Raw genomic sequence first — 23,489 nt, forward strand, 5'->3', positions numbered from 1 at the left:
TAGCATAATGCCCTCAAGGCCCATCCATCTTGTCACAAATGGCAATTAAGGAAGTGAAATCTGCCAGGGTGAGGCAAGCACAGTGCTCTCTGCAAGCGCAAAATTTAAGGGGCAACAAAAAAACACATAATCAAGATAAATAATATTTTAATGCAATATTTAAAAACTCAAAATTAATGTAAAAGTCCATGACGAATGAAATAGTAACAGTTTAAATTTAAAAAGGATCCAGATGAATGATTTTCCCCCGTTTGCCTCTGGCCCCGATGTGACTTGGCATGGCCCTGGTCTTTGCAGGTGTAGTTCTGTGGTCTCACATCTCTTTCGAGGACTCACAAGGCCTTGTTTGCTTGTGTGTTCTACAGCTTTAGATTGTGAGCTGCTCTTTTTCCTTGGAAGTCTATCTGTGGGAGAACTTCGAGTCCTTGATCGAAGTGGCATACCTATAGAGAGAACGTGTATTTGCTTTCTCCTGGCGTGCGGCTGCACTAGCAACCTGGGAACCCTTTGCATTTCTTTAAAATTAATTAATTTGGCTGCGTTGGGCCTTTGTTGCTGTGTGCGGGCTTTCTCTAGTTGTGGCGAGCAGGGGCTACTCTGTCTCAGTGCGCAGGCTTCTCATCGTGGTGGCTTCTCTTGTTGCAGAGCACAGGCTCTAGGCACGCGGGCTTCAGTAGTTGCAGCACGCAGGCTCTAGAGCTCAGGCTCAGTAGTTGTGGCGCACGGACTTAGTTGCTCCGCGGCATACGGGATCTTCCTTGACCAGGGCTTGAACCCGTGTCCCCTGAATTGGCAGGTGGATTCTTAACCACTGGGCCACCAGGGAAGTCCCCAGTTATGTACTCTTATCAGTGTATTTAAATGGCTCATCTGTAGTCTTCTTACCACTGCTTCTCTGCTGTCATCTTTTTTATTCATCTGTCTGGAATGTTTTTCAGAAAAGGCTCATAATTGCCTCGTTATAGTCCCTTAATCTTTTATTTTGAGACTATCTTCCTGTAGCCTTCAAAATTGAAGCACATCTTGGCTGGATATGTCTTTCCCTCACAATTTTGTGGACATTGCTTGATTTTTGTATTGGTTAGGTTCTCCAGAGAAACAGAACCAGTAGAATGAATAAATATATATATATATAAATTTATATATATATAAATTCATAAACAGGTAAATTCATATATATATATATATATATATATATATATATATATATATATATATACTATGAGGAATTGACTTAAGGCTCAAGGATTATGGAAGCTGAGAATTCCCATGATCTGCCATCTACAAGCTGGAGACCCAAGAAAACCAGTGGTGTAATTCAGCCCAAGTCTGAAGGCCTGAAAAGATTAGATGAGATGTCACAGCTCCACCAAGTGAGGCTGGAAAGAAAAGGGGTGAATTTCTCCTTCCTCCATGTTTTGTTCTATTCAGACCTTTGATGGATTGGATGATGCCATCTGCTTTACTGAGTCTACCAATTCAAATGCTAATCTCATCAAGGACACCTTGACAGACACACTCAGAAATAATATTTAATCTGGGCACCCTGTGACCTGTCAAGTTGACACATAAATTTAACCATGACCAGTCCACCCCTTTTCAATTTGTACCCAGATGCACCTCTTTAAACCATACTTAATCTCCAAATAAAGACAATAACAAGATCATAATTCCATGATGCAACTGTCATGTGTACAACTGAAAATACACTAACCCCTTCCCCAGAAGAAGAGGTGAAGTCCTTGAGTAGTGTTTAGTCTTCTTGATATGCCATAACTTAAATACTATGACGTAAAATTAACAATACTTAAATACTATGATATAAAGTCAATACATCTTATGTTACATGATAAGGGAATAAGAGAGGAAAGAAAACAAAGAGAGATACACATACACAAACATATTCGTAAAGCAATGAGGAAATAAATATTCATAACAGTTATAGTCCTAATTTCTGTAACTAGCCATGTGGTCATAGCTGGTATTCATAACTACCTTCTTCTACTACCCATTCTGTATTCCCTTTGCCTTCAGCAAGCACCTCAGCTGGTCATGGTTCTTCACTTGGTGGGGTGACCCAAACCTTCATTCTTGAAGGGGCTAGACCATTACTAATTCTTCCTCAATTGGATTGCTGTCATTTTCCATTGACTTTAATTACAGGACATGGTAATGCTAAGAGATGCCCACACATATTCTTCCTTACCTCCATTGTGGATAGTAGTCCAATTTCTCCTTGGCAGTCGGGATCAACCGCCCCAGCTAGCCAACACCATAACTCCCTTCTTTGCCTGTTGAGTGAGAGGCATGAGATGCCCAAAGTGGCTGGGTGGCAGTCTTAACTTCCAGTTCAATGAAATCATTGTTGAGTCTCCTGGTGGAAGCATCCTTCCCTCTGGATCTAAGACCTCTAGGTCAGCAGAGCATAAAGTCATAGGAACAGGAAGCAAAAATGTTGCTGGTGAGTCATTAGGGGTAATAGTGTGTGGTGCCACTCCCTTGATTCCTGGACCCATGAATCCTGGCTATCAGAGAATCAGCACCATATATCAAACGCTGATTCAGAGCACATACAGCCTCCCAAAGAACCTTGCCCCAGCCCTGCAAGGTATTGCCACCTAGCTAGCACTGTAACTGAGTCTTCAGAAGGCCATTACATAGTTCTTTCAAGCCAGTTGCTTCAGGGTGGTGTGGAATGTGGAGAGACCAGTGAATTCCATGAGCATGGTCCTGTAGCCACACTTCTTTTGCTGTGAAGTGAGTTCTTTGATCAGAAGCAATGTGGTATGGACTACCGTGACATGTGGATAAGTCCAGGGATGGTAGTCTTGGCAGAGTCATTGCATGCAGCATTGCATTTTGCCAAACGTATCCAGAGGGTCTATTCCAGTAAGAATAAAACACTGCCCCGCCCATGGTGGAAGCCATCCAGTGTCATCAACCTGACAGCATCTCTCTGTCACGGACACTTCAGGCACTATTGGATCTGCTGGATCCTGTGACCCGAAGGGCAGAGCAGCCTGCACAGCAGCCTGGACCTATCACACAGCCTTCTCTTGTTCCGGACCCCACTGAAAACTGCTTTTTGGGTCACTCAGTGACCCAAATGAGGACTGTATTGCCTCTAGAAGCCAAAGAAGCCCTCTAGGCATTGTGCCTCTTTCTTTGGATGTGGGAGGGAGCAGATACAATGACTTATCCTTCACCTTAGAAGGGATATCTCAACATACTCCACACCCCCTGGACCCCCAGAAGGCCCCTGAATTTTGGTTGGATTTATTCCCCACCCTACAACACACAAATGTCTTACCAATAAGTCTAGAGGAGCTGCTACTTCTCACTCACTAGGTCCATAATGTCACTAGGTCATAATGTCATCACTGGTATAGACCAGGGTGATAGCTTGTGGAAGGGAGAGGTGATCAAGATTCCTGCAAACTAAATTATGACATTGGGCTGGAGAGTTGATACATCCCGGAGGTAGGATAGTGAAGGTGTGTTGCTGAGCTGAAAGCAAACTGCCTCTGGTGAGTCTTATGGACAGAGATCGACAGAAAGGCTTTTGCTAGGTCAATAGCTTCATACCAGGTACCAGTGGATGTGTTCATTTACTTAAGCAATGAAATTGCATCTGGTCCAGCAGCTGCAATAGGCATCATCACCTGATGGTGGAATAGAATAGAGAGCCCAGATACTGACCCATGCATATGTGGAATTATGATGTGTTCCAGCAGTGGAATGGCAGATCCGTGGGGAGAGGAGGAACTATTCAATTAATGAGGGAAAAAAAGACTGACCAAATGTGCAAAAAAGATAAAAGTGGATTCCTATCTCATTCTCAGAAACCAATCCCTGATGAATTAAATGTTGAAAGAAAAAATTTAAACAGATAGTAAAAATAGGTTAACATTTTTTCTGAGGTTGGACTAACAAAATTTTTGTTAAATAAGAACCCCCCCAAAAAAAGTACTAATGCTAAAAAAAAATTGACACATTTGAAAAAATTAAAATTATAAACAGCTATTCATCAAAAGACATCATGAATTGGATGAAGGCAGTCAAAAGGTACAAACTTCCAGTTATAAGATAAACAAGGGGAATTCCCTGTCTGTCCAGTGGTTGGGGACTCAGGGCTTTCACTTCCGTGGCCCAGGTTCAATCCCTGGTCGGGGAACTAGCATCCTGAAAGCCTCACGGTGAGGCAAAAAACACACAAACAAACAAAACATGTTCATAGAAGCAGTGCTTATAATAGCAAAAACATGGAAACAACTCAAGTGTCTGAGTTCTCACCACGAGGACAAATAAGTTTTTTTCTGTTTCTTTAATTTTGTATCTATATGAGATGATGAATGTTCACCAGACTCTTTTGGATAATCACTTCATGATGCATGTAAGTCAAATCATTTTGTTGTACGCCTTAAACTTACACAGTGCTGGATGTCAATTATATCTCAATAAAACTGGACCAAAAAAAGACACATCATGAATAAAGTAAAAAGAAGTAAGTTGCAAAACTGGCAAAAGAGGTTTGTAACACATACGACTGACAGAGAATATATTAAAAAAAAATCTTCTAAAGATGAATAAGGAAAGAATAAACCACCAATAGAAAAATGGGCAAAATACACGAACAGGGATTTGGGAGTCAAACAACAAACAATGAAGAGATGTTCAGCTTTCTTTGTAACTAGGGAAATTCAAATCAAAATGATAGTTAACTACTACTTTACACGCCATTGACTGACGGGCAGTGTTGAGAGGATATGGATCAATAGTATCCACATTGCTCAAGGGAGGGATCATACATTTGTGCAAATTGTTTGGAAAACAGTTCGCTGTTCTTTTGCAAAGTTGAACATGACGTTCCCCAGGACCTGCATTCCAATCCTAGCTCTGTGCTCAGAGAAACTTTCCCTCAGGCCCCAGGAGGCACGTAGAATCATGTTCATAGAAGCACTGTTTCTAATAGCAAAAACATGGAAACAACTCAAATGTCTAGAGGCAGGAGAATGAATATATCAATTGTGACATTCACAAAAGAGAAGTAGTTGGAACGCTGACATCATAGATGAATCTTAGCAATCTAATGTTAAATGAAGAATGTAATCTCAAAAGGTTACATGATTTTTTTAATTGGCTTTTTTTAAAAATTTATTTTTGGCTGCGTTGGGTCTTCGTTGCTGCGCGCGGGCTTTCTCTAGTTGCAGCAAGCAACGCCACCAGAGAAGCTCCCAATATCATTTTTATAATGTTAAAATTTAACTAAAATTAAGCAATATTTTAGCGCTACACTTATATGTGATTAAATCAACATTAAAAAGCGAGGGGCCAGGGCTCCCCTGGTGGCGCAGTGGTTGAGAGTCCGCCTGCCAATTCAGGGGACGCGGGTTCGTGCCCCGGTCCGGGAAGATCCCACATGCCGTGGAGCGGCTGGGCCCATGAGCCATGGCCGCTGAGCCTGCGCGTCCGGAGCCTGTGCTCCTCAACGGGAGAGTCCACAACAGTGAGAGGCCCGCGTACAGCAAAAAAAAATAAAAAATTAAAAAAATGTTTAATTGGTGAACCACATGAAACACCATTGGAACTTGAGAAGCAGAGGGATGACTAATGGGAAAGCCACGCCCCTGCCAGCATGGCCCCTGACAGGTTGCCACACCTGCCACCTCGCACTGACAATTTGCACATCACTCACGGACCCTCCAAGGTTTGTCAATTCTGAATTACTATCATAGACTGACCAGGCTCTGTTACCACACAGGATAATCATAAACCCAGTGAAATGCCCTACATTTCCTATTTTTACAATTACATTCGAGAACATGCTGTGAAGCCACCAAAAATTTAATTTTGTTTATTTTGTCTCAAAATTTCCAAAATTGCAACACCATCCAGGAATCCTAGTTGGAAGCAGAAAAAGAGAGTCTTTCAGGGTTCCAAGTGCCGGCTACAGTTTTAAATTTTCATCTCTGCCATATCTGAGTTTGGTTTCGATGCCTGCTCTGTCTCTTCAAACTGTTTTGACTTTTAGTATGCCTTGTAAATTGTTGTCGAAAGCCAGAGAAGATGCACTGGGTAAAAGGAACTGTTATAAGTAGGCCTTCAGCGATGTGGCCTTGAGGTTTGCCCTATGAGGAGGTCCCAATATTTTAGCGAGCCTGTGCCCCTGGGCTGTTAAGCTTCACAGGTGTTTCTTAGTTTTTTCTTCCCTTGAAGTGGGAGGAGACTGTTAGAGGGGGCTGGGGTTGGGTATCTCCCTCCTCCCAGGTGGGTTAGGCTGTGGTAAACTAGTTTCTCTTGAGAGCAGACCTTGTTAAGAGGAACAGAATGCTCTGGGCGAATTTCAAAATGGCTACTTTTCCCCTCCTCCTACCAGAAGCAGAAGAAGATTTTTCTCTGATCTTCACTGTAAGAACCTGGTGGAACTCCTGGAGGTAAAACTCACAAAGAACAGACTACTCCCCCTAAGACTGAGCCCCCTGGAGTTTTTAACTCTCAGGTTTGTCCACACGGAGCCTCCAGCAATTCAAATGCTCTTTTGATTTTCCTACCCTGAGAGGGTTCTAGTGCAGGAGTCTGTTCATGTGTTTCTGCTCTAGTAAGTTGTAATTCTTTGTATGTGCCTGCCTGTCTCTCCAATTTTGAGGGGAGGGGGGAAGCAGTGGTTTACGCTGTGACCCCAGTTCTCTAATGGATCTAAGAAACGTTGTTGATTCGGTTTGTTCAGCTTTCTACTCCTTAGGATGGAGTGACAACTTCCAAGCTCCTTAGCTGCCAGACAGGAAACTGGAAGTGTCTCTCTCTCTCTCTCTTTAAATAACAGCTTTACTGAGATATAATTAGTATACCACAAAATTCACTCTTTTAGATTGTAAAATTCAGTGGTTTATAGGATATTCACAAAGTTGTGCAACGCTCACCACTAATTTCAGAATATTTTCATCACTCCAAAAAGAAACCCCGTTAGCAATTGCTCCCCATTCCTTCCTCTGCCCACCCCTAGACAACCACTACTTTCTGTCTCTATAGATTTGCCTATTCTTGGTATTTCATATAAATTGAATCATAAAATATGTGGTGATTGGCTTCTTCTCTGTAGCATAATGTTTTCAAGTTTCATCCATATCGTAACACATATTAGTATTTCATTCCTTTTTATGGTAGAATAATATACCGTTGTATGGCTATACCACATTTTATGTATCAGTTCATCAGTCAATGGACATTTTAGTTGCTTTCACTTTGGGGCTATTATGAATAATGCCAGATTTTTGTGTACAGATTTTTGTATGAACATGTTTTTGATCTTCTGGGATATATACCTGGGAATGGAATTGTGGGGTCACGTGGAATTCTGTCTTTAACGTTTTGAGGAACTATGCTTACTGGTCATTTGTATATCTTCTTTAGAGAAATGTCTATTCAAATCCTTTGCCCATTTTTAAACTGGGTTGTCTTTTTATGGCTGGGTTGTAAGAATTCTTTATATATTCTGAACACAGTCTCATCAGATACATGATTTGCAAATCATGGGTTGTCTTTTCACTTTCTTGGTGGTATCCTTTGAAGCAAAAAAGTGTTTAATTTTGATGAAGTCCAATTTATCTAGTTTTTCTTTGACTTTTGTACTTTTGGTGTGATATCTCAGAAATCATTGCCTAATCCAAGGTCACAAAGATGTAGGCCTATGTTTTCTTTTTTCTTTCTTTCTTTATTTTTTGCGGTACGCGGGCCTCTCAATGCTGTGGCCTCTCCTCTCCCATTGCGGAGCACGGGCTCTGGACGCGCAGGCTCAGCAGCCATGGCTCACGGGCCCAGACGCTCCGCGGCATGTGGGATCTTCCCGGACCAGGGCACGAACCCGTGTCCCCTGCATCGGCAGGCGGACTCTCCACCACTGTGCCACCAGGAAAGCCCTATTTATTTATTTTTTATTGTTAAGTTTTTTTGGCTGCGTTCGGTCTTCGTTGCTGTGCACGGGCTTTTTCTAGTTGCGGCGAGCGGGGGCTACTTAGTTGCGGTGCACGGGCTTCTCATTGCGTTGGCTTCTCTCTTTGCGGAGCACGGACTCTAGGTGCACGGTCTTCAGTAGTTGTGGCACGCGGGCTTCAGTGGTTGTGGCTCGCGGGCTCTAGAGCGCAGGCGCAGTAGTTGTGGAGCACGGGCTTAGTTGCTCTGTGGCACGTGGGATCTTCCTGGACCAGGGCTCGAACCAGCGTCCCCTGCCTATTGGGGGCTAACTTTTGTTACATGTGGCACTTCAGTTGTCTTAGCACCGTTTATTGAAAACAAATTTAATTGACTTGGCACCCTTATTAAAAATTGGTTGGCCATAAATGTAAGGTTTTACACCTTGCTAATTCTCACTCATTCTTAACATGTCAAATCACACTTACCTTCCTCTGTGGTGCTTTCCCTGACCATCTCCCCACTCTCTGTACCCAATTAGATAGGCCTTTTTTTTTTTTTTTTTTTTTTTGGGTACGCGGGCCTCTCACTGTTGTGGCCTCTCCCGTTGCAGAGCACAGGCTCCGGAGGCGCAGGCTCAGCGGCGATGGCTCACGGGCCCAGACGCTCCGCGGCACGTGGGATCTTCCCGGACCGGGGCACAAACCCGCGTCCCCTGCATCGGCAGGCGGACTCTCAACCACTGTGCCACCAGGGAAGCCCCAGGACTGATATTAATACCAATAGCAGGAAGAGTTTTCCTGAGCAACTGGTTGGTTGTTAATCTCAGAGGCTCCTAGAATCATGTGATTGACTGAGTCACCCTTCCTACATCAGCTGCTGGGATAGTTAAAGCAGATTTGTGGTCCCCTCCCCCAACACAAAGCAATTGGGGCATTGTGGTACCCATTTTATACTTGTTCCTGGCATGTGATGGCCCCACCTTGCTTCTTTGTTCCTCTTTCGCCTTCTTTGCTTCACTGAGGTAAAATTACATCCAGTGAAATGCACACATCTTATGCAGACAACTGGATGAGTTTTGACAACTCAAATGTTGACACCCATGTACCAACACCCAAAGCAAGAGAAAGAGCATTTCTATCACCCAGGAAGTCCCCTTGTATTCCTTTTCTGTCAACTCCTCACCCTGAAACTGTCCTTTCCTGCTTTTAGTGTAGTCTCTTATTGTTTTTCATGTAGTCTTTTTAAATATCTTAAATTCTCTCTTGGAATGAGAAAGGGGATGAATAATGAGGATATTCAAGTGGTGGAGAGGTCCCGGCCCTGGCTCATTCCCTTACAAAGCTTACCTCCCATCTGGGAGAAGGACACCCACCGCCTGAGGCCTTCTGACCACGTGCCGGGTTCCTGACCAGGCCCTCCTTCCCTCTGCATAACTGGAAGCCCCCTCTGTATCTCACTACCCAGCCTGGGGGTGCTTCCCAGGACACTTCCTCATGGGTGACTCTTAACCTTTGTTCATTGTCCCTTTCCATCTCTGATCATCATGGATCCTCCCCTTCCTTCAACCCAGCCCCAAACTTAGTCATCACAGTTTATCCTACAAACCATTTTTTTTTCTACGTGCCCATCACTGCACCGGGTGAGGGGGACACAAAGACAGAGCCTAGATGGTTCTGGCCCTCTGGTAAGTAAGGGGCTTGCTACCCACATGTGGAAAAGTCACCTTACAATACAAGGCAGTATGTGACCTCAGAAAAGGAGAATCACGGTGAATTTACACGCATCGACCTCAGCGAGGCCCTCCACAGCAATCTAAGGTCCTCGAGTTTATTAAGCCATTCAAAAATATTTATTTTATGTTTGCTATATGCCAGGCACAGTTCTAAACACTTGGGGCACATGAGTAATTAAAACTGTTGAGGCCCCCTGCCCTTGGGGAGCTTGCATTGCAATGGGAGAAAACACATAATAAATGTAAGAAATAAGTAAATCAAGTAGGAAGTGAGAAAGTAACCATTGCTATGGCAAAAAGGAAAAGGGCGGGCTTCCCTGGTGGTGCAGTGGTTGAGAGTCCGCCTGCCGATGCAGGGGATGCGGGTTCGTGCCCCGGTCCGGGAGGATCCCACATGCCGCGGAGCGTCTGGGGCCGTGAGCCATGGCTGCTGAGCCTGTGCGTCCGGAGCCTGTGCTCCGCAACGGGAGAGGCCACAACAGTGAGAGGCCAGCGTACCGCAAAAAAAAAAAAAAAAGAAAAGAAAAGGGCAAGATGAGGGACCAGGAATTTGGGACCTGGGCCAGATGCAGGATTAAATGAGGTGGTCAGGGTGGGCCTCATTGAGCAGAAGAGATTTGAGCAAAGACATGAAAAGGGGAGGGAGGAGATCTAGTGGGTATCTAGGGAAACCTCTTCTAGGCCAGTGGTTCTCAGGCCAGTGATGTTTCCTCCCTCTTACCCAGGGGACTTTGCCAACATGTGGAGACATTTTTGTCGTCACCACTGTGTGTATGTGGAGGTGCTACTGGCATCTAGAAGGGAGAAGCTGTAAACATCGTACAATGCACAGGACAGCTCCCATGACAAAAACTTAGCCAGACAAAGAGTGAATAGTGCCAAGGCCAAGAAGCTGGTCCAGTAGTAGGAACAGCTGGTGCAAAGGACCTGTGGCAGAAGCATGCCTAGTGCTCATGGAACTCTGGGAACTTGTGTAGCTGGAGGGAGGAGACAGGAGCCAAGGTCGGAGGGGGAAGGGCCAGCTGATGCAGGGCGGGGAGGCGAGTGATGATGATGGGAGCAGTCACTGCAGGGCTTGAAATGGAGGAGTGATGTCATCTCGCTGAACATCTTAGAGGCTCCGTCAGGCTGCTCTGCTGAGAACAGGCTGTGGGACCGAGAGCCAGAGACCAACGCAGTGACCCTGAGAGCCGAGTTGGACTTTCTCCTCTTTCCTCCCCGTCCCCCAACCCTCCCCCTTTCACTCCCAGCTGAGGACCTCAGCCCTCAGAGAAAAAGCAGCAGCTGTGGATGAGACTTCCGCCCCTGCACCCACTGCTCACCCTCCTTTCCCGGCACAGGGTACAGGCCAAGCCCCAGGCATGGGCCCAGGATTCCCCTCTGGTCCATCCCTTCAATGCGCAGGCCCACTCTCTTATCTCCCATGTGACAAACCAACCAACCAGCCCCAGAGGCAGAACTGTCCTTCAAGGCAGGAGACTCTGGAAGGGGGTGACCATCGAGTGCCAGCCTTCTGAACCGTTGAGTCCCTTCGTTATGAAAGATCCTAGGGGTTCCCACCACCTCACAGTTTGAATTCTTCTTTCCATGAGCAGGCATTCCTTTTCCAGATAAAACAGAAGGGGAGAATTTAAAACAGTTAACAAAAATGATCAAATCTACTATAAACACCCCCTTCCACTGGCCCTGGAGCCCTCGTTCAGCTACCATCCCCCACCCCATCCCTCTGCGGCCAAACCACATCTTCACCCACTGCAGTCTGGTTTCCGCCTCCCCAGCTCCACCAAAACTGCTCTAACCTCCATGTTGTTAAATCAACACAGCCGACCCCTCCCTGCTCCCTGACACTCCATCCTCCCCTCCTGCCCCGTTGGGGCTCCTCTTGCAGTCTTCTGGAGTCCCTCAGGGTTCAGCCAGCCTCTACTTCTCCTCTCCCCCTCCCCTTTCTCCCTGGGTGATCCCCTCCCACAGATTTACATAGCATTTATTTAAAATATAATTTATTCCCTCAGCCTGGCTCCAACCCGAAATACCCAAGCACTAGACAGACTTCTCTGCTTGGACATTTCATGGGTACTTCAAACCTAACATGATCAGAATGGAATTCTTTGTCTCAGACCCGTTCCTCTCTGGAGGTCCCCATCTTGATGTATGGTACCCACATGCTGCCAGGTGCCTGAGCCATCCGAGCTGCCCTGGATCCTCCTCTCCTTCGGGACCATTTCCAAGTCGCGTTGCTGTTCTGTTTTATGAATATGTCTCAAGGCCACGCACGTCTCTCCCTTTCCACGCCTCCTCCTCAGCGTTAACTGCCATTATCTTTCTCCTGGAGTCCCCAGCCAGCTTCCTGCCTCTTCCGTGCCTCCCTCCAATCTTTTCCACGTGATCTTTCTAAAGCAGAATCTCCTCCCTCCACGGCCTGAACCCGGTATAATGGCTTCCCTCCGCCCTTCGGATCAACTCCCAAATGTCCAGCCTCCCAGCCGGCCGCTGCCCCTCCCACACCATGTTCCGCCAGGTCTTCCCCACCCCTGGGCCTTCTAGGGATGCTCTTCCCCTCCCAGGAAATATATTATTTATGCTAAAATATATTTTATAGGTTTAAAAATTTTTTTTAGGTGTTGTAAAATACACGTAACGTATAATTCACTGTCTTGACCATTTTTAAGCGTACAGTTCAGTAGTGTCAAGGACTCTCACATTGTTGCACAACCATCACTGCCATCCATCTCCAGAACTCTATCCATCTTGCAAAACTGAAATTCTGTACTCCATTCCCCCTTCCTCCCAGCCCTCGGCAACCACCATGCTACTTTCTGTCTCTATGATTTTCACCACGCTAGGTATCTCATATAAGTAGGATGATATAGTATTTGTCTTTTTGTGACTGGTTTATTTCATTTAGTGGAATGTCTTCAAGGTGCATCCGTGTTGCAGCATGTGTTAGAATGTCTTTCCTTTTAAAGGCCAAGTAATATTGTATGGTACCACATTTTGTTTATATATTCTTCTATCCATGGACGTTTGGGTTGCTTCCACCTTCTGGCTATTATGATTAACGCTGCTATGAAGTGTCCAAATATCACTTCAAGATTCTGCTTTCAATTCTTTTGGGTATATACCCAGAAGTGGAATTGCTAGATCATATGATAATTTTATTTTTATTATTTGAGGAATGGCTATGCTATTTTTGATAGTGACTGTACCATTGTACATTCCCACCAACAGCAGCACACAAGAGTTCCAATTTCTCCACACCATTCCCAGCACCTGTTATTTTGTGGGCTTTTTTAATTTAATATTAGCCATCCTAACTGTTGTGGGGTGATATTTCATTGTGGTTTCGATTTGCATTTCCCTAATGACTAGAGGTGTTGAGCATCTTTTTATGTGCTTATTGGCCATTTTTAAAATCTTCTTTGGAGAAACGTCTATTCAAGGCCTTTGTCCATTTTTTAATCAAGTTTTTCTTTTGGGGGAGGTTGAAGGAGTTCTTTATAATGTATAATCCCTTATCAAATACGTGATTTGCAAATATTGCCTCCCACTCTGTGGGGTTGCCTCTTCACTCTATTGATGTATCTTTTGATGCACAGAAGTTTGAATTTTTGCTATAGTCCAGTTTACTTCTTTTTAGTCTTGTTGCCTGCGCGTTTGGTATCATATCCAAGAAATCATTGCCAAATCCAAAGTCATGAAGCTTCTCCCCTACGTTTTCTTCTAAGAGTTTTAGAGTTGTAGTTGGAAATACTCATAAACTTCTCTCCCCCTGGTTAACTCCAACTCAAATTTGCCTGCATAAATGACCCTTCCCCAGGGGGCCTTATCTAATCCCAGCTGCATTCATAATCCCAGTCACATCCTGTGACATCCTTTCATGGCCCACATAGTACAACTTCCCCTTCGTGGCCCTTTCCCCAGTGTAGCGAGATTTTTACTTGGTGGACATTTGTCATCTTGAAGGCAGGAGCCTCTTGTTCGCACTGCAGGACTAACACCCGCCACAGCACTTGGTACCTAGTGGGCCTCCGTACATTTTTGTTGAATGAATGAGTGTTAAGTGAATGGGACAGAGGGTGAGCGCGCAGGGAAGTTAAAGCTGGATGGCCAGAAAGAGGAGAGGTCTGATCCAGGAAGGCCAGGAAAAGATTGGAGAGGAGAGAAGTTCGGGAAGGCCTTCTAGCTGGAGGGAACAGCATATACTCAGAGGTGAGACTGAGCACGGCCGCCAGACACGAGCAGGTGGCCAGACTGCCTGGAGCAGGGCCGTGCAGGCAGCCGTGGCCAAGGGGGCTGGGTGGGCCCGACCTACACCGGGTACATGAGTCTGACCAGGAGAATGAGGGGAACCAGCGAGGAGATGGAACCACCCTGTGACATAATAAAATACTGTCTCTAGAAGATTCTTTGGCAACAGGGTGCGCGATGGGTGTGAGGGGAGGAGATGCTGGAGGTACCAAGGCCAGTAATGGAAACTTTTACTGGTTGAGAACCACACTGTCTGAGACCCAAGCTCACTGCTTAAGTGCTATGGCCTTTCCATCTTTTGCTAAACTCTTTGCTAAGAACATCCTGGGCAGAAATAACCAGCCGCTGCACAGCCTCCCGGTGTGGTCCTGTTTCCTGCACCAGTCATGCGCGTGAGTTTGGCCGTGTACACACCTCAGCTTTGTCCTTGTCATCTGCCATGCCTGCACTGCACAGCCGGACACACAGCAGCCCCTGAGCTGACAGGTCAGGCGAATGAATGCTTCAAGCAGGCATTTTCTTTGCTCCCTGAAAAATGGGGCCTGCCCCTCCATTGCAGTTTAGGGGAGAAGACCAATATGTTTTCTCAAAATAATGCCTGGTCAGACAGACTACAGAGTGTGTTCCTTGTATCCAACTACAGTGTCCTCTTTGTAGAATGCAAATGGCTTTGCACTCCTTGCATACAGGTGAGGGCTCAATAACTATTTGTTAGCGGTGAACAGAGAGCGGTACCTCAATAATTGTTAACTGATGAGCCCAAACATGACTTAAGTACATGCAAACAAACAAGCCTTAACCTCCACCAAAAGCCTAAGGACGAAACTGCCACCAGCGTGGGCCTCTGGTGTCATTGGGCGGCCCGGGATCTGATCCTCCTCTCTGGGCAATTTCCTACCATATGCACGTTGCTGGGAGGTGGAGCCATCCACCCTCGTTAGAGACCCTAAAGCCAGAGGTTCACTTTCCCAGTATCCCTTGCAGCTGATGGGGGTCACATGACCCAGGCTGAGCCAGGAGGAACACTGCCCCTTCAGACTCTGGTTTGAGGGCTAGAGAAACAAAGCAACAAGAAGCACATCCATCCCAGGGCCAGCAGCGGCCTCCAGCGTCCACGGCCAGTGGTGCTGGAGGTCCTGGCTGTATGTGTGTCCTGCAGGGCCTGTGGCTGGCATACCCTCACCAGGCCAGATCTGCAGGGAGCTTTGGTCTGTGTCCATGCTGCGGCTCCCTTGACCTGGCTATCCAGGCTTCCTGGTGATTCTGGAAGCCTATGGCCTTCTGATAAACTGCTTTTCTGCTTATAAACACCAGGGACGGTTTTTATTGCTGAAAACGCTAACGGCTCAGTCACAGACAAGAGCTTGGGGCAGAGGTGGAGGCCTTATGTCCTGCTCGTCTGAGGGCCACGCATCAGCTCCAGGCCCAGGCTCTGCCCCAGGGACCCCTCCAGCAGAGCCTGAGCAGGACTCTGAAGCAGTGGGGTCATAGGCTGTCCTAGCTCGAGGTGCCAGACCAGCAGCAGAAGCATAACCTTAAATGCAAATCCTCCTTCCCAGACCTACAGAATCAGAAATGCTGCTGGAGGATCTCCCTGGTGGTGCAGTGGTTAAGAATCCACCTGCCAATGCAGGGGACACGCGTTCGAGCCCTGGTCAGGGAAGATCGATCCCATATGCCGCAGAGCAACTAAGCCCGTGTGCCACAATTACTGAGCCTGTGCTCTAGAGCCCACGAGCCACAACTACTGAGCCCACGTGCTGCAACTACTGAAGCCCGTGCACCTAGAGCCCGTGCTCTGCAACAAGAGAAGCCACCGCAATGAGAAGCCCATGCACCGAAACGAAAAGTAGCCCCTGCTCACCGCAGCTAGAGAAAGCCCACGCGCAGCAACGAAGACCCAACGCAGCCAAAAATAAATAAATAAATTTTTAAAAAAAGAAATGCTGATGGAGGGGACCAGCAAACCCTCTAGGTGGAGACGCAGATGCACCCTAAAGTTTGCCGTAGAGGTTAAGGGAGGAGCCGTGTGCAGCAGAAAAAGCAACAGACAGGAAGCAGAGACCAGGTTCTAGCCCTTGACTCGTTGGCTTTGTACTCATTTGCCTTACCTTTCTGAGTCTAGTTTTCTTTCATCCATAAAGTGGGGATCATGATATCACCATAGAGATTTTTTGTGAGGATTAAATTAAGTAACACTGTACACATACAGTGCCAAGCATGGTGACGGTCCCACAGGAAGTGGCAGCCATCACTGTTCAGACTGGTTGCAATTAGTCCTCTTAGTGGACAGCTGTGCAAATTTGGGCTGGGCCCCTAGTGTCTCAGCCTCATTTTTTCCTCTGTAACATGCAGATAACAACCCTCACCTCCCAGGCTTGTCTGGAGAAACAAGGAAGATAAACTCTGAAAACAATGTTTTGTCCAAACTAGAACATGAGACTATGAAAACACAAAGTGAAACACAAACGTTCAAAAATATTCCACCCAGATACCAACACAAGGTCAAGTAGGGCTCACTTGTGGGCTTCTCATCAGGCCTGGGCTCCGACTGTGGGCGGGGGCTGCATGAGGCAGAGGGGACCCAGCAGTGAGCTGGCAAATATGGTCTCTGCCCTCGAAACTGCTCATAATTGAACTTCACACTCCAGTGAGGGGATAGACGATAAATATAAATTGTGCTCTTTGCAATGACGGCAACACACAGCGTTGTGATCGAGAATAACATTGGGGTTGGGGAGGGGATACAAATGTGGGAGGGAGGATGAGGAAGAAACTTGCGGTGTTGGACCACACTTAAAGGTGTCATATGAATTTACTATATAATATTTATATATCCTATCTGTGTCTGATAAAGGGTCTAGAAGCAGTGATACTTCTAGAAGTACTGAGTTTACCCTGTGTTTAGATCTTGGTTTCTAATAGACCTCTCTGTGACAGGAAACAGAATTCCTTGAAGAGCTCCCAGGGCTGGTACAGAGGAAGTACAAAGGGTGCCTGGAAGAGAGAGGTGGGGAGGAGAAGAAGAAAGAGAAAGAGGAGGAGAAGGGAAAGAGGAAGAGGAGGAGAAAAACAGGAACGAAGAGCTCAGAAACTGAAGAGGACACAGGAATCAAATGGAAAAATCTCCCACTGGATGAATCTGGAACAATATACATATTAAAATGGATAATGACTTAATAGATTATAATACATTAGATAATACATGATCAATGAACACATGGCTATCCTAAAAATAAAAACAAATAATAAGTGGAGAAGAAGGGAAATTACAGTAGACTATAATTAATAAATACAGAGGAAGAATTAGGAAATTCATGTCTTGAACCCAACATAGTAATAATTGATTCAGGCAAGAAACATTAAAGGATGTTAAAATCTTTAGGTAGACTTTTGTTGGAGAACAGGATATTTACAGGGTCTCAAACGTCTTTCCACAGACTCTTTTTTTTTCGGCCGTATGGCTTGCAGGATCTTAGTTCCCTGATCAGAGGTGAAACCTGTGGTCCCTGCAGTGTAAATGTGGAGTCCTAACCACTGGACTGCCAGGGAATTCCCTCCACAGACTATTTATTCATCACAAAGATGATAAAGGTAACTTTAGAGTGGAGAAGCCTAGCACAAGTGACCTTAACCAAGGGATCAAAGTTAACATCACCAGTAATGGGATGAATCATGTCCTGTGCCTCCTGACACGAGGCACCAAGAAGGACACACAGCATTTCTAGGCTTTCCTGCCAAAAATTTGCAACCTGATTTATTCCTAAAACAACAGCAACAACAAATAACCTAGGGGACATTATGTGATATTGTGATTTACAATAAGAAATATATATTTCATCTTTGTCCCCATTTCTGGCACAGAGCTCCTAAAACCCTTGGAATTTCCCAGTTGATAAGAGCAATGGGAGTATCTTTTCTTTTAGTATTTGGTCTTTTGTCCTTGGTTTCTGAAATAATGCCAGGGCCATAAAAGTGAAAGGAATGTCTTGTGTCATAACAAGTGTCATAACACATCCCCTTCAATCACACTTGAGCTTATGTTAACGGGGTGACTTTTGGAAAGCCCCTAAGGATGGGGGCTGTTTGCCAGGGGAGCCAACCATGTGATTAGAGGGTTGGAACTTTCAATCCCAAACTTCCAGGGAGGGGAGAAGGGCTAGAGTTGGAGCTCAATCACCAATGGCCAATGATTTAATCAATCGTGTCTATGTAACAAAGTCTCCATAAAACCCCAAAAGGACCACATTTACAGAGTTTCCGGGTTGATGAACGTGTGGAGGTGCTGGGAGGGTGGCACGCCCCTTCCCACAAAGCTTGCCCTGTGCATCTCTTCCATCTGGCTGTTCCTGAGTTATATCCTTTTGTAATAAACTGGTAATCTAGCAAGTAAGCTGTCTTCTTTCTTTCTTTTATTTTTGGCTGCAGTGTGGCATGTGGGATCTTAGTTCCCTGACCATGGATCGAACCTGTGTCCCCTGCATTGGAAGCACAGAGTCTTAACCATTGGACCACCAGGGAAGTCCAGTAAACTGTTTTCTCGAGTTCTGTGAGCCTCTCTAGCAAATTAATCAAACCTAAGGAAGAAGTGGTGGGAACGACTGATTCATAGCTGGTTGGTTAGAAGCACAGTTATCAACCTGGACTTGCCCTTGGTGTCTTGTATGTGGGGAAGGGACAGTCTTATAGGACTGAGACCTTAACCTGCAGGATCTGACACTATTTCCAGGTAGATGGCCGGAATTGAGTTAAATTGTAGGACACTCAGCTGGTGTCGCAGAAATGCTTGATGTGTGGAAAAACCACACATCTGGCATCAGAAGTGATATGGTATTGTAGAAGTATTGAGAATAGAGGAGACACACAACAGGAAGTAAATTTTTCCTTTATACCTTCTCTAAAACAACTGGTCCAGACACAAAAATATCAATGTCTTGAAAGACAAAGAAAGGCCGAGAAACTGTTCGCAATTACAGTAAGTCCCCTACATATGAACAAGTTCCATTCCGAGAGTGCGTTCGTAAGTCCAATTTGTTGGTAAGTCCAACAAAGTTAGCCTAGGTATATAACTAACACAGTCGGCTATATAGTACTGTACTGTAATAGGTTTATAATACTTTTTTTTTTTTCGGTACGCGGGCCTCTCACTGTTGTGGCCTCTCCCGTTGAGGAGCACAGGCTCCGGACGCGCAGGCTCAGCAGCCATGGCTCACGGGCCCAGCTGCTCCGCGGCATGTGGGATCTTCCTGGACCGGGGCACGAACCCGCATTCCCCGCATCGGCAGGCGGACTCTCAACCACTGTGCCACCAGGGAAGCCCAGGTTTATAATACTTTTCACACAAATAATACATAAAAAACGAACACAAAAAATAAAACATTTTTAATCTTACAGTGCAGTACCTTGAAAAGTACAGTAGTACAATACAACAGCTAACATACAGGGGCTGGCATCAAGTAAACAGGCAAGAAGAGTTACTGACTGGAGGAGGGAGAGGAGGTGGGAGATGGTAGAGCTGAAGGATCGTCAGCAACAGGAGACGGAGGGCGAGCTGCAGTTTCACTCATGCCTGACGTTGAAGGCACAGATTCTGGTTCCTTGCTGGAACCAGATGCATGTTCACACCTTTGAAAGTTCACAACTTGAAGGTTTGTATGTAAGGGACTAACTGTAAAGGAGCCTACAAAGGCATAAGAGTGTGACCTGTGATCCTGGATTGGAAGACACAATTGCTATAATGGACATTATTGGGATAATTGGGGAAATTTAAATATAGATTGTATACTAGATAATGATGTTGTATAGATATTAAGTATCCAGATTTGATATTTATATTATAGTTAGATAAGAGAAAAATCCTTGTTCTTAGGAGATCCATGCTGAAGTATGTAGGGTAAAAGGTCATGATGTCTGCCACTTACTCTCACATATTTCAACAGTAATAATAAGAAGAAGGAGAAAGTATATTCGTGTATATATATATATATATATATATAATATATGTGAAAAGAAAGACAAAGCAAATGTGGAAAAAAGTTAACTATTGGTAAATACAGGGGGAAGGTCTAAGGGTGTTCATTGTAGTATACTTCAACTTTTCTGTAGGTTTAAAATTGTTCAAAATAAAATTAAAAATAAAAAGCTAAAAACATTTCCAGTTGAAAATACTTTGGGACTTCCCCGGTGGTGCAGTGGTTAAGAATCAGTCTGCCAATGCAGGGGACATGGGTTTGATCCCAGGTCCGGGAAGATCCCATGTGCCTTGGAGCAACTAAGCCCATGCGCCACAACTACTGAGTCCACGTGCCACAACTACTGAAGCCCATGCACCTATAGCCCATGATCCTCAACAAGAGAAGCCACTGCAATGAGAAGCCTGTACACCACAACGAAGGGTAGCCCCCGCTCGCCACAACTAGAGAAAGCCTGCGTGCAGCAGTGAAGACCTAACGCAGCCAAAAATAAATGAAAAATAAAGAAATTTTAAAAAAATAATAAAGAATAAAAAGCTAAAAACATTCCCAATTTAAAATACTTTGGACTGTATTCAGTGATCAAGTGTGAAATTTCTGTATCAACTCCATTTGTGATACCAAGTTTGGTAAAATAATGAATGAACCAATTTAAAGATAGTGCATTTATCTTCCTTAAAATGACTAATGAAGGAAATGAGAAGCCAGGGGGTAGAGGCCAGGGAAAAAGGGTTTCAAAATGAGAGTGAAAAACAATCAAAGATGTTGCGAAGAAGTAAGATGTGCGCTAAGGTGTATCTGCTGGGTTGAGTAAAGGGGACTTTGGTGGAGCCTCTGGTCAGCCGGGGAGTGGGAGGGAGGGCCAGGGAGTCATCAGTGAAGGGATGGTTGTGAAAGCCTGGGGAAGGATGGGGATTTGGAATACGAGTAGAGGATTTCGGTTGTTTTATTAATCGATTGAGGGAATTCCCTGGCAGTCCAGTGGTTAGGACTCCACACTTCCACTGCAGGGGCCACAGGTTCAATCCTTGGACGGGGAACTAAGATCCCGCAAGCCTCAAGGCGTTGACAAAAACAGACAAAAAAAAAGTTGATTGAAGTTTTGAGCTTCCGAATTTTGACAGAAAGTGTGTGTGGTGGTGACTTGGGAGGGTGGTGATAAACAGCTAGTCCTCTTCTAGGCTTGCTACCGACTGCAGTTGCCTGGGATTGTCCCGGGTTTAGCACTGAAAGTCCCTCAGCCTGGGAACCTTCTCAGTCGGGATGGCCACTGTCCACTCCCAGGTTGCTCCCACCGATATTAACTGGTCACTGCCAGCCTGGGAGGTTACATTATATTTTTCGTTCAACAAGCTTTTGCTGGCAGTGGAAATATGATGGCCAGCAAAGCAGACACAGCCCCGACCCTTACAGACCACGGGAAATTCCTTCTTTGCACTTAAGTGGTATTAATCAAACTGGGCCTTTTTTAAAAAAAATCTTATTTTCCCTCATTATAATGGTAGAAAAATTGAGAAGAAAAGTGTACAAAGGCAGAGAAAAAAAAAAATCGCACTGGCAGATTTCCTTTCAGTATTTTTCCTACACATTTCCCCAGTTACTTCCTATCAGTGTCCAAAAAAATGCAAGTTAATTTTAATTTTGGCCGCAAACCAAGAACAAAAAGGTTAAGTGCATTGAATTAATTTTTCAAGCCAAAGTTAAAGGCTCTGAGGATGATCTGCTGTCTCCAAGGGTCCAATCCCTGTTTTTTTCCACTAGCAGGTGTGATCACAGGCCTGGCAGAGGCGCATAATGACTTTCCCTCCTCAGCAAGGCTTCCTGCTTTGCAATTTTTTTTTCCTTTTACAAATTGAAATGCTGCATTCATTTGATAACGAATCAAGTAGAACAGAGGAGATTATGGTGAAAAACAACAGTGCCTCACCCCTTCCCATCCTGTTCCACCCAACACCCTCCTGTGACCTAGAGGCAACCCCATTTTTTTTTTTAATGGCATAAATGAAACAGCCAATTTTATTCAAATTCTCCAAAATTTATGCTCAATATGTTAATTGTTTCTAAAATGTTTCACCTTTGTATAATGGTTTTATTATTTCATCTTTCTTTTATAGTTTTTTCATTTTTTTCTGTACAGTTCTTCAGTAGAAGCCAGAGTCCTGAGTTGCCCAGTTAGGAGCCTCTGACCTACTATTCTGATTGAGTTTCTTCTCAATATTCATGGCCAACATCTGGCTTCTAAATGAGAGGCTTTTGGTCTTTTCAATCACTTGCTGATAGGGTGAGACTGCACTGTTACCCATAACCACATGACCTAATTTAGAATCAATCTTGGCATCCAGTCTTGAATTTCTAATCAAATTTACAATCCACCTTTCAGCTTCTTCTGGAGTCATGTTCAGTTTATCTGCCAACATGTTTATGCTGCTTCATTGATGGATGCGACAAAATGTCTCAAATACGAAGAGACAGGCATTTTCAATGAAATCCTCAAGCCACCAAGAAGAAATCATTCACTAGCACTGATTCACATTCCCTTAGCTTTTTCTGAGCCCCATCAAAGTCAGAGTTAACATATAAGCATTCAACAGACTCTGTAATTGGGTTTTTATATGTGTAAGACTCCTGTTGAATAACTTTGACCAGATCTTTTAGCACCTGCCGGCGTTTTCAGACATCTTTGTTTGTTATGACTGCTGTGGTCAAATAGCGGAGAATATGTGGACACATTGTCTGAATTGTGTTAAGATACGGTGGCTGGTAAAGGAAGAGATCAATAATGTTATCACACCCTTTAGGGTGATTGAAGAAAACAGAGACCAATGAATGAGCCACATTCGCTGCTGAAGAGGCTGAAGTGGAGAACTCACAGAATTATTATCTATCGTCTCTTTTAATGGTGTATGGTCTTCCATGGCTGCATTCCAATTCTGCATTAAGATTTCAGAGGCCAGTTTTCCCCAGAGTGAACTCAAAGCATTTCTATCCATTGCTGGAACCAACACTCTAAAGAAGTAAAGATATTCTGCTGCTCCAGAGTAATTTCCACATTCATATTGGAATTTTGCATATCTGTAGAGTGTATCTAAATATTCCTGCCTAAAACCATGCTTGTCTGCCAGGTAGTCAAACAGCATCTGACCATCCCTTGTTGACTGCATTTGAGGCAACCCCCTTTAATGGTTTCTGTTTTTATTTCTTTTGGAAGTTGTTTCCAAAATTCCTAGCTCAAATGCCCATACGTTATTTCTTTATATATCAATTTTAGTGAATGTTGAGTTTCCAATATAAAACATGAGGCGTTTAACTCATTTACCCTCCCTCTCCCTCTCTTCTTCCCAATAATGACTGTTTATATTATTATTTTTGTTTTTATATTAATTATTTTGGTTCCATCTACTTTCCTCAGCATCTCTAGCAAGAGAGGCCAGCCTGTAACTCCTCTTTCTCTCCTCACTTCCACATGCAAACTTTTCTCAGTTTCACATTTATTGTACAAAGTCAAGATTTTGGGTATTTACAATTGTTCCTGCAGCCACAAACAAATCTTCTTGGTTTTTCTATGTCGACTCCAAAGGTTAAGATCCAACGAACAGGGCTTCCCTGGTGGCGCAGTGGTTGAGAGT

General features: G+C 44.7%; 1 long non-coding RNA gene and 1 pseudogene across 1 annotated transcript; both read right to left on the bottom strand.

Moving 5' to 3' along the window:
* Window positions 1–9,625: 9,625 nt before the first annotated feature.
* LOC117200269 (uncharacterized) lies at window positions 9,626–12,002 on the bottom strand. The gene is made up of 3 exons (XR_004481742.2): window positions 11,806–12,002; window positions 11,086–11,244; window positions 9,626–10,790 (listed from the first exon to the last, which is right to left on the bottom strand). It is a non-coding gene; the product is annotated as an uncharacterized LOC117200269 (long non-coding RNA).
* A 7,258-nt stretch (window positions 12,003–19,260) lies between these two features.
* LOC125962066 (eukaryotic translation initiation factor 3 subunit E-like) lies at window positions 19,261–23,153 on the bottom strand (annotated as a pseudogene).
* Window positions 23,154–23,489: the final 336 nt, after the last annotated feature.

This window comes from Orcinus orca, chromosome 19, assembly GCF_937001465.1.
Source record: "Orcinus orca chromosome 19, mOrcOrc1.1, whole genome shotgun sequence".
Taxonomy (NCBI): domain Eukaryota; kingdom Metazoa; phylum Chordata; class Mammalia; order Artiodactyla; family Delphinidae; genus Orcinus; species Orcinus orca.